General features: G+C 42.8%; 1 protein-coding gene and 1 long non-coding RNA gene across 7 annotated transcripts in view; one reads left to right on the top strand and one right to left on the bottom strand.

Moving 5' to 3' along the window:
- The window catches only part of trim2a (tripartite motif containing 2a), a 179,660-nt gene that overhangs the window by 55,079 nt on the left and 107,953 nt on the right, over window positions 1–16,628 (top strand). For 2 of the 6 annotated variants that reach the window (XM_078541528.1, XM_078541584.1), the window contains exon 1: window positions 9,048–9,254. The exons of the other annotated variants lie outside the window; for them this stretch is intronic. The gene's annotated coding sequence lies outside the window, so the exon portion shown is untranslated. Of the gene's footprint in view, window positions 1–9,047; window positions 9,255–16,628 lie in introns of those variants that run through there. 6 annotated transcript variants of the gene reach the window in all.
- LOC144680535 (uncharacterized) lies at window positions 254–8,929 on the bottom strand. The gene is made up of 2 exons (XR_013576574.1): window positions 8,550–8,929; window positions 254–347 (listed from the first exon to the last, which is right to left on the bottom strand). It is a non-coding gene; the product is annotated as an uncharacterized LOC144680535 (long non-coding RNA).

Genomic DNA, 16,628 nt, shown 5'->3' on the forward strand with positions numbered 1-16,628 from the left:
CATTTGCTTATCTTGCTTCCCTTTAGACGTATCTGCGCTATTCAACTCAGCTGCTCCTTGCGGTAGTGAGTTTCACATTCTAACGACTCTCCAGAATTCTCAATTGGATTTATTTGTGAAAATCTTATATTTTCACTCTCCAGATGTTCCTGCAGCCAGTTCTTTTGAATCTTTGATGAAGAATGACACTGGGAGCAGCTTGTCTGCATAGTATCCTGAATGAAGTTGCTACGCGATACTGAGAAAACCAATAAAAGACGATTTTTGGCCTATTTATTAAATGGGAGAAAATGTACTTCAATGCCCAAAAGCAATAATGTAGATGTAATCAGATTATTTAGCATGAACTGTGAAATAAAGAAGAGGAGTATCAAATTATCAGGACCGAAACTAGAAATGAGAATAAGAATTGTTTCTCCATAACAGGCTTCTAGCAAATCCATTTAATGCTCCATTGATTAATTCCTTTAACAACGAATTTGTCAAGATGTGCTGAATGAGGTTAAAATAAATATAGATAGAGGTTACCAAGTAAAAACTAAAGCTCTTTTGAGGGGGGCTAGGCCAAGCCCTGTGGCTCAGAACACATCCAAGTTTGAAAAGAAAATGGGGTTGAATTTTCTTGGGTCTTTTCTCAGCCACCAGAAGTTCAGCAGAAATCTTGTTATGATGGCAGAGAGGGGGAGGTTCAGAGTAAATCCCACCCTCCATATTAATCAGAAAATTGTGATGCCAATTTTTAAAAAATTAATTCGCGGGACGTGGGATTCGCTGGCTGGGCCAGAATTTATTGTCCATCCCTAGTTGCCCTTGAGAAGGTGGTGGTGAGCTGCCTTCTTGAACCGCTGCAGTCCATGTGGTGTAGGTACACCCACTGCTGTTAGGGAGGGAGTTCCAGGATTTTGACCCAGCGACAGTGAAGGAACGGCGATATATTTCCAAGTCAGGATGGTGAGTGACCTGGAGGGGAACTTCCAGCTGGTGGTGTTCCCATCTATCTGCTGCCCTTGTCCTTCCAAATGGTAGTGGTCGTGGGTTTGGAAGGTGCTGTCGAAGGAGCCTTGGTGAATTCCTGCAGTGCATCTTGTAGATGGTACATACTGCTGCTACTGTGCGTCAGTGGTGGAGGGAGTGAATGTTTGTGGATGTGGTGCCAATCAAGCGGGCTGCTTTGTCCTGGATGGTGTCAAGCTTCTTGAGTGTTGTGGGAGTTGCACTCATCCAGGCAAGTGGGGAGTGTTCCATCACACTCCTGACTTGTGTCTTCTAGATGGTGGACAGACTTTGGGGAGTCAGGAGATGAGTTACTTGTCGCACGATTCCTAGCCTCTGACCTGCTCTTATAGGTATTTATATGGCTACTGCAGTTCAGTTTCTGGTCAATGGTAACCCCCAGGATCTTGATAGTGGGTGATTCAGTGATGGTAATGCCATTGAGCATCAAGGGGCAATGGCTGGATTCTCTCTTATTGGAGATGGTCATTGCCTGACACTTGTGTGGCGCGAATGTTACTTGTCACTCGTCAGCCCAAGCCAGGGTATTGTCCAGGTCTTGTTGCATTTGGACATAGACTGCTTCAGTATCTGAGGAGTTGCAAATGGTGCTGAACATTGTGCAATCATCAGTGAACATCCCCACTTCTGATTTTATGATGGAAGGCCATTGATGATGCAGCTGAAGATGGCTGGGCCGAGGAAACTACCCTGAGGAACTCCTGCAGTGATCTCCTGGAGCTGAGATGACTGACCTCCAACAACCTCAACCATCTTCCTTTGTGCTGGGTATGACTCCAACCAGCGAAGAGTTTTCCCCCTGATTCCCATTGACTCTAGTTTTGCCAGGGCTCCTTGATGCCACATTCAGTCAAATGCGGCCTTGATGTCAAGGTCACTCTCACCTCACCTCGGGAGCTCAGTTCTTTAGTCCATGTTTGAACCAAGGCTGTAATGAGGTCAGGAGCTGAGTGACCCTGGCGGAACCCAAACTGAGCGTCAGTCAGCAGGTTATAGCTAAGCAAGTGCCGCTTGATAGCATTGTTAATGACCCCTTCGTCATTTTACTGATGATCGAGAATAGACTGTGTTATAAAAGCCTATGATTGTAGGATGGAGTGAGGACCAAGGGAAGGAATAGTCACAGAGTCTTGAGATGCTGAAAATAGAATGAATTAGGATATGGTGTGATGAGTCTTAAGTAAGGAGGGTTCTTAAGCTGTTGAATTTGGAAACATTATACCACTGAAAGCAATGATGTGAATTGTGGCTCTTCACCTACAGTAATCCTGACAATAACTGTTTATTTTTCACTGTTTGATCATGTTCTGGTTTGTGGTGGCGGCTTCTCACTGCACCTACTATTTCCTTAAACTTGGTAATTAAATCACAGTTATTTCTAAAATGGTGACAACTTCTTTTTGCAACTTGTTTCATTTAGTTCTCGTCTTCCTGTACACCAATTTTAAGTATTATTTTAGATGGAGAAACTTGAAAGAAAGTTTCCTTGTGAGGCAAAATGGATTGTATAGATTCTAGAATGGAACAAATTGTACAATGTCTATGGGCCAAGTGACCTTTTCTCACCCTATATTTCTCACATTATTATGTATGCAGTTTTGTGAAGAATTGTAATACTCTAGTATTATTTTAAAATAACTAACACATGTGGAAAGCTTTGTGGAGCACAGTAAATTCAAATTTTTTACTTCACCACAATAATCATATAATTGAATGGGATAATAATCTGAAGATTTACACAATAAAAAGGAAGATATAATTTATTTCTATCAGAGATGTACAGTGTCCTCCTACGAGAGGATTTGTCTGATTTTTTTTCTCAACAGACAATTCATTAGCAAGAATACTGAGAGGGCACATTGTGTTTGTTTAGCTGAATTGAATCTGTGACTAAGCAGCTGGCAGGTTTCCCACTGAACAATGACATCTTCTCTGTTCAGCAGTTCACAATGGCTTATTGGCTTATCCAGCAGAGCCCAGTTGTTTTCACCAAGTTTGCTTTGAAAGTCCAAAGGAACAAAGCATCCCAGTAACAGCCGAACTGTTCTGCGACACCATCTGCCACGGAGAGAATTGAAGCTTTGACGTGTGAAGCATGGTCCTGTTCTATTTGATGGGACTACTAACTCCTTCTGCCTGGTGGAAACCAAATATTACTTAGCGCTAGCTTTCTGCCACCATCTCCCTTCCACTGGTTTAATAGGGGTTGAGGGACTTAGCTCACTCAGGCAGGAACCTTGTGAATACACTCAAGTCAGATTTCAATAATGTAAGATAGAATCCCAAAACCATTTTTGTGGCATATTGGACAGAAATATTCACTGTGGACACTCTGACCAGCTGCATCTGTTGACCAAGAAGCGGAGGTCCTCGAAGGTATGTGGAAAAAATATTTTTGTAGGGCCAGGGGAGCAAGAATGGTGGAAAGATCTTGTAGCATGAAAGCTTTATGCGGTGGCACCCTTTGCCTCAATGAGAGGAGCTGTCTTTGATCCAGTTGTTATGTGCAGGGCATTGTACAGCAGGTGGCCCAGCTCTGTGGCAGCCTGTCTTGTGGATTGGGCATAGCAGCAGGTGCAGGCTCTGAGACAGTGACAGATGTGATCAAAATACCTTGCCAGGGAGTGGGGGGGGGGAAATCATCCATTTGCATTTGTTGGCTCATCACAAGCTCCTCATTCCCGTCTCAATAATACAGCGTGTTCAGAGCCCCCTAAGGAATACCTCCTTCGCAAAGTCAAAGCCATCAGAAACGAAGGCCGGAATTTTCCAACCCCATTGGCGTCGGGTGTCATGGCGGGTGGGGAGGGACACAATATGGCGAGGCTGCCAAAAATCAGTTTCATGCCATCGTGAAACCAGTTTGCGATCATCTGCTCCACCCGTCAATGGCAGGCCACGTTTCCCACTGCCGCACATCAGGAACCTCATTTCAAAACTGAGCATCTCATTATAGCCCTGCTCAGCGGAATCATCCCTCACGCTGGATCATTCAGGCATGTCGGCATGATTGAACGCTGACGCGTTTCACAACTGTACGTAAGCGACGTGCACCTGGCGAGCTGCAACTTGCTCAGGACTTCGAGGTTTGTTTGCCAACCTTACTCCGGGCAGCAATCGCAGTCATCAGCACCAGGCTTCCCAGGCAGCACCACATCACTTTTACGGGGGGCTCACAGGCAGGTCTCCACCTAGTAGACCAGCAGTAAGGTGGGGAATGTTTTTCAATGGCTGCAGGGGTAGGGCTTGCTTGGGGAAGGGGGATATCACAGGGTGTGTGTGGGGACACATGTTGATCTGTGCAAGCGGCCTCAAGATGGTGAGGGCTGCGGAGGCAGTCTGCAGAGGAGATGAGGCAAGATGGAGATGTGAGGGTGTGTGTGTGAGAATGAGTAGTGATATCCCTTGAGCTGGCAGTGAGTGAGATGCCAGTGAAAGTGTGATGACCTTGTGAGTGAATGAGTTGAGAGTGATAAGATGGTTGCCTTACCCTGGCGGCACGTATGAGATCATTCATCTGTTTTCTGCACTGGATGGCCGACCTGTTGTGTGCAGCATTGGCACGGACTATCTCTAAAAAGCTAATTTTATATTTGTGCAATTACAAATGTCTCCATAATGATTAAAAATTCTGCATTTTTAAAATTACTTTTTGACAAGTTTGCTTTGATATTTTAGCTTCTATCTTAACCCAATCATAATTAATTTATTTCACTGTCACCCCAGCCATTCTTCTGCGGGTAGTGTCCTAGGCCCAAACATCTTCAGCTGCTTCATCATTGAGCTTCCCTCCATCATAAGGTCAGAAGGGTCTTAAGGTCACTGATGATCACACAATGTTCAGCACCATTCGCGACTCCTCAGATACTGAAGCAGTCCGTGCCTGCTTCCAGCATGGCCTGGACAATAACATTCGCACTATCATGCCGGGCAATTACCATCTCCACAAGAGATAATCCAACCATCGCTCCCTGATATTCAACAATATTACCATTGCTGAATCCCCCATCATCAACATCCTAGGGGTTACCATTGATCAGAAACTGACCAGCCATATAAATACTGTGGCTACAAGAGCAGGTCAGAGGCTGGGAATTCTGCAGCAAGTAACTCAACTCCTGACTCCCAAAAGTCTGTCCACTATCTACAAGGCACAAGTCAGGATTTTGATGGAATACTCCCCAATTGTCTGGATGAGTGCAGCTCCAACAGTACTCAAGAAGCTCAATGCCATCCTAAACAAAGCAGCCTGCTTGATCGACATACCATTTGTCACCTTAAACATTCACTTACTCCACCACCTATGGAGGGTAATAGTGTGCACCATCTACTAGATGCACTCCAGCAACTCACCAAGGCTCCATTGATAGTACCATCCAAACCTGAAACCTTTACCACCTAGAAGGACAAGGGCAGCAGATGTATGGGAACACCACTGCCTTCAAGTTCCCTTCCAAGCCACACACATCCTGACTTGGAACTATATCATCATTCTTTCACTGTCGCTGGATCAAAATCCTGGAACTCCCTTCCCCTTCCTAACAGCACTGTGGGAGTATGGACTGCAGCAGTTCAAGAAGTCGGTTCACCATCACCTTTTCAAGGGCAATTAGGGATGGGCAACAAATGCTGGACATGCCAGCAATGCCCACATCTCAGGAACAAATAAACCAAAAATTTAGGAATAACGCAAGTGGTTCCCAAGCTCTGGCCAGCAGCTGCTGTTCAGCTCACCACTGGGATGTGGGCCAGAGATGCCTAAGGAGACTTTAATTAATCCTTTATTTTTGTTCTATATTGAATTATTTCTAATATGATTCTTTGTTTTTTAAAGATTTCAAAAGCTTGTCCACAATAACAACAACAGCCTACTTTTATATAGCATCTTTAACATAGTAAAATGTCTCAAGGTGCTTCTCTGGAGCATTCGGCAGATTTTGATACCTAGGTACTGAAGGGGATTTTAGAATAGTTAGATCAAAGGAGGCGATCTTAAGGAATGCCTTAAAGGAGATGAGAGAGGTAGAGATGCAGGGAGGTTTAGGGAGGGAATTCCAGAACTTAAGGCCTAGGCAGCTGAGGACAAGTCCACCAATGGTTAAGTGATGAAATTGGATTGGAGGAGTGCAGATGTCTTGGTGGGCTGTAAGGCTGGAGGAGGTTACAGAGATAGGGGGGAGCGAGGACATTGAGAGATTTGAGAAGAAGGATTAGAAATTTTAAATCTATGTGTTGCTAGACTGGGAGCCAATGGAGGTCAGCAAGCACATGGGTGATGGGTGAGCAGGACTTGGTGTGAGTTAGGATATGGGCAGCAGAGGTTGGGATGAGCTCAGGTTACAAACGGTACAAGGTGAAAGGCCAGCCAGGAAAGCATTGGATAAGAGTTTCATCAACAGAATAGCTGAGGTAAGAATAAAGATGGGAGATATTATAGAGCTAGAAATAGGCAGTCTTGGTGATGGTAAGGATATGGAATTGGAGGCTCAGCTCAGGGTCAAGTAAGACACCAAGGTTGCAAACAGTCTGGTTCAGCCTCAGACAGTTGACCAGGTAAAGGATGGAGTCAGCAGCTAGGGAATGGAATTTGTCGCAAGAGCTGAAGACAATGGCTTCAGTCTTCCCAAGGTTTAGAGGAAATTTCTACTCATCCGATATTGGATGTTGGACAAGCAGCATAACAAATCAGAGGTAGCAAAATGTATCAAACTGGGATAATGGTGTGTTTTTAAAAATGAATAACTGAGTCACAGATTCCTGTAGCTTCTAGTAAGTTTGTAAAATTGGTTTCCCTTCTTTCCCATTATTCTTTTGCCTTGTCTCTCTGAAAGTGAATTTCAATGGGGACTGGTCACCTTCTGTGACTATTTGATATGAGTATTGGCAGACTGATCATGAGAGAAGCATCACAGCTGAGCCTTTGTCACCATTAGACTTGACTATTCAAGTCCCACTTCAGGACTTGAGCACAAAAATCAAGGCTGACACTTAAGTGAAGTACTGTACCAAGGGAGTGCTGCTCCCTTGGGACTAACAGCATAAAAGTGGAAGTTTTCTCAATTCACTGATGTAAACTGTGAGGAACCCCAACAGAACACACTCTGGAGGAACATGGAATCATCGACAGTATCTTCTGGGCTTACCCATTACGCTGCGCATGTGCGGACTCCCGATGTTGCTGTCAAGTTCAGTGAAGTAATGATGGCAAATATTAACAGTTTTACTGTTGGAGGTGTTGTCCTTTGGTTGAGACATTAAACTGATGCCCTGCCTGCCCCCTCACGTGGATGTAAAAGATCCTATGGCACTTCTTTGAAGAAGAGCAGGGGAGTTAACCCTGGTGTCCTGGTCAATATTTATTCCTCAATCAATATGATGAAAACATCTTATCTGGTCGTTATCACATTACTGTTTGTGGGAGATTGAGGTTCACAAATTTCCTACAACAATGACTAACCTTCAAAAGTATGTCATTAGCTAAAGAGTGCTTTGGGATGCCTGTCTGATCCTGAAAAGTACTATATATAAATGTGAGTCTTTATTTTCTTTCACTCCAATGCACTCCTGGCCAGCCTCCCACATTCTACCTCCATAAGCTTGAGGTCATCCAAAACTCTGCTGCTTGTGTCCTTACTCGCACAAGTCCTGTTCCACTTCTGTGCTTGCTGACCTACATTGGCTCCTGGTCAAGCAATGTACAATTTAAAAATTCTCTTCTTTGGTTTCAAATCCTTTCATGGCCTTGCTATCTCTGTCATCTCCTCCAGCCCCAGGACCCTCTGAAATATCTGCATTGACCTAATTCTGGCCTCTTGAGCATCACTGGCTTTAATCACTTCACTATTGGTGGCCTGCCTTCAGCTGCCTGGTCCCTAAGCTCTAGAGTTCCCTCCCTAAAGCTTTCCACCTCTCTAACCCTCTTTCCTCCTCAAAACCTACATCTTTGACCAAGCTTTTGGTCATCTGCCCTAAAATCACTTTATGTGACTCGGTGTCACGTTTTCTTTTGCAACTCTCCTGTTAAGTAGATTATTATGTGAAAGGCACATTATATACACAAGTTGTTTGGTTGCTGAGTCTGATCCTGCCCTTATCACTTTTTCTACCCGAGGTACTCGATAATGATCGAGAGTGGGAAACCAGGATATTTCATCTCTCTCTAACTCACATCTGGTTGAGATTAACACAGACTAGAGATCTTTGTATCTATATAACTCAGCTACTCATTTACTTAAAACAACGGAGGCATTGGAAGAACTAGCTTCTGATGTGTGGTCAGAGACGCTTCACAGTAAACCCTTACTAGAGAATAGGACTTGTGATGTCTCCCATTCTCATATGCAAAAAGAGCAGTTCTTTAAAAATGCATGTGGTGGTGTTCTCGTAGATTTGTGTTGCTGGGGTCGGTATTACCCCTCCATTATTCTTGATAACACAAATATTGTCAACGTCCAGCTCCAGTAACACATTGCGATCATAAATCCTGAGCGGCGTTAACCTTTGGTTATTATTAATTGTTTTATATAAATCCATACCTCACACGAGGGTGTAGTCCAGGCGCAGAGGATTATCTGGATCACAACCTAGTGCTAAAACTGCTTGGAAATGGCTGACAAAAAAGGGGATTCACGCAGGATTAAGCTTCTGCCGCTCCCACATCTCCACCTCCTCCCCCTGCTGTGTGTTGCTCCATTTAGTGCTCTGCAGAAAACCGCTGGAACTCCCCATTGAAGGCAGCCCCCAGAGCACACACCCAGTACCACCTTCTCCTTCCTTAGAACTGGCTGGTCACCTTGCTCACCGCTGTTCGGATTCAGGCTTCTTTATATCTGGCATACAAGGATTTTTTTAAAAATATGTTTTCCTGTGTGATTTTATGCTTTTGCCGCGGCCCTGCAGCTCAAATGAGCTGGTGATTTGTAAATTTCTGCAGTCTGTAACCTCTGCTTTAACTGTCCAAACTCCACCCCCTCTCCCAGAACATGAGCTCACAGCAGCCAGGAGAGCTCAAGAGCCCAGTCATTGGCTAATTGCACCTCCCTGACTGTCGGCCTCCCCGGCTCTGGCTGTGCACTCGAAGCTGTTTAGTTGTCGTAGCGTCACTCTGGACCCAGCAGCTTGACATCAGTGCCCGTCTGATGGAAAGTCTGATTGCTGAGCAGAAAGAGGGTTTCACACAGTGAGGATTATATTTCTTTGCGCTGTGTAGTACATGAAAAAGAAACAACCATGCTGGACAAGTGAGTAAAGAAGTATTTTGCTGAAAGCTGAGATGCTGATGGAGCTTTAATTTCACATTCGGTTTTGGTGCTGGCGTATTATTTAGTATTAAGCATATTTCTTATCTAATCCTTCGACAAAAGCCGGGTTGCCTGCTGTAATTTTTTGACAAAAAGTTTCAGTGACGCCTAGGAAGAATAAAAAAGCTAGTAATTTCAGTAATTTAACCATAAAAGCAGGTCAGGTACAGTGCTCAATCTACTAACGACAAATCCAGCTACTTTTGCCTTATTATTCTGGCAATATAATTAATTTGTCACAATTTGGTGACATGACTTGTTTTCCTGTTTAGTAATTTTTAGCTTTTGATTTTTTTTACTGTTGACATTTACCACAGAATTGTCATATAAATATAAATTTGTTATTTTAACTCATGTAGATTATCATATATAAACATTTATAGATTAAATAGAAAAGTTAAATAATATATGCTAGCATTATAGTCAATTCTAATTGCCAGCTATTCAAGTTTTCTTTCAAGAGCTGTAGATGCTGAGAGGCTGTCCTCCTGAGAGAGTCTAGGACTAGGGGTCGTAGTCTAGGATCAGGGGTCTGCTATTTAGGACTGAGATGAGAAATTTGATCAGACAGAGGTTGTGAACCTTTGGAATGTTTTTTACTCCAGAGGGTTATAGATGATCAGATGATGAGTATACTAAGCCATGATCTTATTGAATGGCAGGCGGAGGCTGTATGACCTGCACCTATTTCTTACAGTGTAGCCACATAAATGGGACATGGCATCCATCCATTGGGTGCATTCTGGAGGCACACTCCATCATTCACTTTCATTGAACCCACCTGGATATTGTTTCATAAAGTTTATTAAGCGCCTACTGGTCTGCATTCTTTTGTTTGCAAGTAAGAAAACTACACAATAATCCGAAATGGTGATGCAATCTGTACACGCTCACCTCTCAGCTCTTCATATTGTGATTGAGAAGCTATTGTTACTGGAATGATTTTAGGCTGCCCGTGTAGGAATATAAATGGTTGAGTCCCAAATTATGTATTTGTTGGGGTTGGGAGGGAGTAAATTATTTTAAGACTAAGCTTGAAGCTAGCACAAAATGTTTGAAAATAAAGATGCAGAAGTTGCATTTCCAACAATCTGTATATTATTGCAGTGAATAAATATTTAAACCAGCTTGTTGAAGAGCATGAACGTTTTATAACAAAGTATGAATACAGTGAAATACTGCATGCCCGAGCAGCAGCTGGGAGCTTGGGATGTTGGGGTAGTACTTTTTATGTGTACTGTGAGACAAGTGTAGAGCATGATTTGCACAGAGGTTTGAATAATTGAAGGTTCTGAATGCTAACCTATTGACCAAAATGCAAACTGATATGGAGACCTTCAAAGAGGAACTGGTTTGGGTACTGACTAGACAGATTCCCAGGAGGGGCATCCAAAGTTAACGCTTCCCAGATGACTAAAGACACTGAGGTTAAGATAAGACAGAAAAAGGAGGCTAATGGTAATTGTAATGCTCATAATACAGTGAAGAACTAAGCTGAATATAGAAAGTACAGAAGAGATGTATAAAAGGGCATAAGAAGGAAAAGAGGTGTGAGAATAGATCAACAGCTAGCATAAAAGTGCATCCAAAAGTCTTTTACAAAGATATAACTAATAAAGGATAGTCAAAGGAAGAGTGGGGCTGATTAGGGACCAAAAAGGAGATCATCTTATGGAGCAAAGGGCATGGCTGAGGTACTAAATAAGTATGTTCCATCTGTCTTCAATAGAGAAGAGGATGCTACAAATGTAGCAGTAAAGGAGGAGGCGATAGTGACATTGTATAGGATTAGAATAGATAAGGAGGAGGTACTTAAAAGATCTGCTGTCCACAAAGTAGAAAAGTCACCCGGTCTGCATGGGATGCATCTAGATTACTGAGGGAAGCAAGGGTGGAAATTGCGGACACTCTGGCCACAGCCCTCTTGGACATAGGGGTGGCGCCAGAGGATTAGAAAGCTGCATATGTGACACCATTGTCTCAAAAAGGGGGAGAGGGGTAAATCTGGTCATTTACAGGCCAGTCTGTCTAAGGTCAGTGGTGGGGAAACATTTAGGGATGGCATTCCAAACCAAAATTCATTGGAATTTGGAAAAGTATGAGCTAAAAATTAGAAAGTCAGCATGGATTAAAGGCAAATCTTCCTTGTCTAACTTGATTGAGTTATTTAACAAAGTAACAGAGTGGGTTGAGGGGGATAGTGTGGTTGACGTTGTGTATATGGACTTTCAAAAGGCTCTCCAAATGAGCAATTCATTTAGTGCCATTCTTCCATCATCTCATTGTAACCCTGCACATTCTTCCTTTTCAGATAACAGTCTATTCCCTTCTGAATGCTTCAGTTGAACCTGCCTCCACCACACTCTCAGACAATGCATCCTGACGTTTACAACTTGCTATGTGAAAAAATTGTCCTCATATCGCTTTTGCTTCTTTTACCAATTACTTTAAATCTGTGTCTCTCATCCTCAATTGTTTCACGAGTGGAACAGTTTCTCCTTACCTATTCTGTCCAGACACCTCATGATTTGGAATAACTCTATCAAATCTCAGCTCAGCCCTCTCTTCTCTAAGAAAACGATCCTAACTTCTCCAATCTATCTTCATAACTGAAGTTCCTCATCCCTGCAACCATTCTCGTGAATCTTTTCTGCACTCTCTCTAATGCTTTCATGTGCTTCCTAAAATGTAGCGCTCAGATCTAGAACCAATACTCTAGCTGAGGCCAAACTAGTGCCTTGTACACTATGGAGGAAATGTGGGGGTAGTGTGACTGACTTTGTGCGTATGGAGTAACAGGCTTCAGGAAGATATTGGCAGATTGATGAAATGGGCAGACACATAGCTGATGAAATTTAATGCCGCAAAGTATCAAGTGGTACATTTTGAAAGGAAGAATGAGGAAAAGCAATATAATATAAATGATGTCATTTTAAAGGAGATGCAGGAACAGAGAGACCTGGGTGTTTATGTACACAAGTTTTGAAAGTGGCAGGAAAAAAAAACAATATGAGATCCTTGGCTTTAATAATAGAGGAACAGACTACAAAAGCAAGGAAATTATGTTAAACTTTTATCAACCATCGTTTGGCCCTTGGCTGGAATATTGTGTACAGTACAATACTAGTCACCACACTTTGGGAAGGTTGTCAAGATTATGGAGAGGATTACTAGACTGGAGAAGAGATTTACTAGAGTGGTACTAGAAAGGAGAGATTTCAGTTATGTGGAGAGACTGAAGAAGCTGGGCTTGTTCTCCATAGAGCAGGGAAAGTTAAGAGGAAATTTGATAGGGTTGATCAAAATCATGAAGGGTTTTGATAGAGCACATAAGGAGAAACTGTCTCCAGCAGCAAGGGGTTTGGTTATCAGAGGACACAGGTTTAGCTTTGATTGGCAAAAGAACCAGAGGCGACATGAGGAAGCATTCTTTTACACGAGTTGTTGTGATCTTAAATGTATTGCCTGAAAGGTTGCTAGAAGCAGATTCAATATTAGTATTCAAAAGGGAGTTGGATAAATACTTGAAGGGAAAAAAAAACACAGGGTTGTGGGGAATAGCCAGGGGAGCAAGATTAATTGGAAAGCTTTACCAAAGAACAGGCACAGGCATGATGGACTGAATGGCCTCCTTCCATGCTGGTTTGATTTTATATTCTATGAAATATCAAACTTGACTTAATAAGAACAATACCATGATTAGGAGTGAACAAATCAGAAAGGAATGCTTGCATTTATATGGCACCTTTTTACAATATCAAAGCATTTGTACAGTTTTTCAGAACATTGTGCCTTGCTCTGAAAATTCTAGTGATTGAATGTCCTTGAATGGACGTTCTTCAGTAGCCTGTGTATCTTTCTTAACCACAGCAATTTCAAATAGATTTCATTTTACCCAGTTCAGTAGATCAATAGAAGATTTCCAAGGGTGGGACGCATTTTGCTTTCACTTAAATCTAATCAAACAATTACATTTTCACTTCTTCTGAGACTTTGTATTCCAAAGTTATAGCACTTAGATAGTTTATAGATGTCATTCTATGCCATTCTGAATTGCTTGAACCATTGCCTATTGTTGTGATACAACATTTAGGCAAACTACAGTGAGTAATGCATGAGCAACAATGCTGGCTGCTTGCACTCATATACCACGCTCACATGATACATAATTACTGGACTAATGTACCTTCCAAACCCGTGACCTCTATCTAAGGGCAGCAGATGCATGGGAACAACACCATCTGCAAGTTCCCCTCAAAGACACACACCAATCTGACTTGGAACTATATCGCCTTCGCTGTCGCTGGGTCAAAATCCTGGAGCTCCCTTCCTAACAGTGCTGTGGGTGTACCCACGCCACATGGACTGCAGCGGTTTAAGAAGGCAGCTCACCCCTACCTTCTCAAGGGCAATTAGCGATGGGCAATAAATGTTGGCTTAGCCAGCGACACTAGCATCGAATGAAATAAGAAAAAAACTATTATTTAAATAATAGTGCTGAATAATATTTGCTTATTTAATCTATATATATACACAGTGCTTTTAAAGTAACCCTTAGCTGGGTTATTTGCTTTGCAGGAAACCTAGCTCCATATGGCAAAGCACAACTAACTGGTGATTTCTGACATATATCACCAATGCGGCCCTCTGAGAAATGTTCTCACACTGGTTATGTGCTCACCTTTTCTCCAAGTTGATTTTGGCGTTCACATTGAGTGTTATACTGCATCACAGATGCTAGTACATTCTTCTTGGTCTCCTTCTCTGTCTAATTTGGTTATGATTGGATGATGACAGTTTCAGCGTACAGCGCAAAACCGATGGAGTGCAAAATTCCTGAGTTAGTAGGTGGTGGAAATTGGGTGGCCCATTTGCAAGGGAGCTAGAATTTGGAACAGAATCTGAATCTGTTTTGCCTCTTTTCCCACTAGCATGGTGAGGATGGAAGAAGTGGTATTGTATTCTGCCCATTCCTCCTGTATCTCCGTGCTACCTTGGGAATGCTGCCCAGCAGGTTCCTTAGAACAGACATGGATTCCTTTTTGAGCCTTGTAAAGGCCCTAGAGATGTAAAGGAGCAAAGACAATCAATCCCAAAGGATCCTCTCTGATTACCTGTTAAGAGAACTTTGTTTCCCTTACATTTTCGATCCATTAGCAATCTTGGACAAACCCCCTATTGGAGTGGGAGGGCTGTGCTTTGAATTTTTCATTGGCAACATGAATTGAATACTAATCTTGTGCCTATACAAGCAGGGGCCACCTATTCCGAGCTTAATGTGATCCATCACCAAGATTAGGGTTAGGGTGAATAGTCTGGATTGGAATGCAGTCCACCCTGTCACCTCTGGCTGGTACAGAAAGAATTGAGCATTTCTGGAGTATTTCCATTATGGATTCCAAAACAAACTTGGGGTAACCAACAGTACCTTAAGGAATATATCATTGAATGAATGATCAGGGCACATACAGAAAAAGGATAACAGACATTTGCATGGATTCTTACCAAATCTGAAAATTGGAAGACAAGAGGTGAAATTTTCAGTTTACTTTTGATTATGATATAGATGACATCTATTTGCAACTTTCTTGTAGAAAACTATTGCTTTAATATTATAGTCATAAATAATATCTAGGTGAACAAAATGACTACTCAAACCCACACTTGCCAGTCTTGCAGCTCTAGTGCCTAGTGACTCTAAAATAAAAATAGAAAATGCTGGAAATAATCAGCAGGTCAGGCAGAGAGAAAAACCGAGTTAATGGCCTGGGTTTTGACAGAGTCAGGTTACCTGGGGAGCCCTTTAAAAATGGCAGATGGGTCCTGATTTTGGGATTCCTGACCCCATTCCTGGGCTGTGCGATTTTTGGAAGTGCCTTTCAAGGATGTGGGCTGGCTGATGTCAAAAGCCTGCATCTGGCACTCTCCTGACCTGGCCGGCTCCATTGCGGAGATAGGCATCTCCCACTCCTCTGCAATTTTCATGGAGTCTGGCCAGGTTTTTAATGAGTCAGGGTTCACGGCCCCTTAGAGGAGTCATGAAGCTGAGTCTGCATGAGGGGACCTTTTAAAAAGCATGTTCAAAAGGTCCCCCCCATGCTCCCTATGCCAAGTTGCAGGCCCCCCATCCACCCCCCAAGGCTCCTATGCCAAACCCTGCCCTTCCACCCACCCCCTATGGCCTTTCATACCCCCTATGCCAAACTATGGCACTTCCATCCCCATTGACCCACTGTACACTTTGTTAAACCAAGTAGTGTAAAGTGACATGTGTTTAAAAAAAACCCTGAAAAAGCCACCCATTGAGAAGTTTCTCCTTTTGAAAAAAAGTATGAAGTACAAGCTAATAAAAGTGTCAGTCATCCAGGCCCTTTGATGTTTCAAAGACCACAAACCCTTGAAACCACTTAACTTGTGTAAAAAATCATTGTGAAATTGACTGCAGAGATCAGCGAGCCTGAGCTGTCAATCAAACCTTAACTAAACGAACATTGAGTATTTCTGAAAAAGATATGCTATTGATGCTTTTCGACTTGTACTCATGAAGACAGCTCACAAGATAAACCAACAGTAGAGAGAGCAACAATTTATGCAGCTTGAGATGTGAGCGCTGATTGGTTGGCAACTGGACTCTGATTTGTAGAGGCATTATCATGGAGAATGAGCAGAGAACAGTTAACTGCCAAGCAATTCAAACCAGGCAGGTTGACCCTGATTGGTCAAGGCATCGCCATGAGGAATGAACCAGGAATGGCTGTCCCCCAAGATTTTTGTTGGAAAAAGATGCACTGCATGGGCCTGCTCCTTCTGTCAGCAAAGAACAGGACCCTGTGTGTGAATACACATGGCTTCTAGCATGCATAAGTGAGCCACACTGCAAGCCCAAATGGTAGTCTCAAATTGGTTTTCAGTGTAATTCTTAGCACAATCAGGATTGCTTAGCAAGTGTTGTCCAATCACAGAATCACATCTGATGTTAGACACTATGTTGTGAGTTTTGCAAGCATGGGCTGGTTGGGTATGGTCCGTATTATGCCTGTTGCAAACAGCCAAAGGGACATGCTGTTTGATACGATCCACTAGCCATTAGGACATATGGCCTACATACCTGATGGCATCACACTGGCACTGAAATTCAACCTGAGAGCCCAGACAGTTATTAGAATGTGAGAACACCTCCTCCCCAGAGGAAACATTGTTTGATTGACAGGTCAGGCTCGCTGATCTCTGCAGTCAATTTCACAATGATTTTTTACACAAGTTAAGCGGTTTCAAGGGTTTGTGGTTTTTGAAACTTCAAAGGGTCGGTATGAT

The sequence above is a fragment of the Cetorhinus maximus genome, chromosome 1 (genome assembly GCF_964194155.1).
Source record: "Cetorhinus maximus chromosome 1, sCetMax3.hap1.1, whole genome shotgun sequence".
Lineage (NCBI taxonomy): Eukaryota > Metazoa > Chordata > Chondrichthyes > Lamniformes > Cetorhinidae > Cetorhinus > Cetorhinus maximus.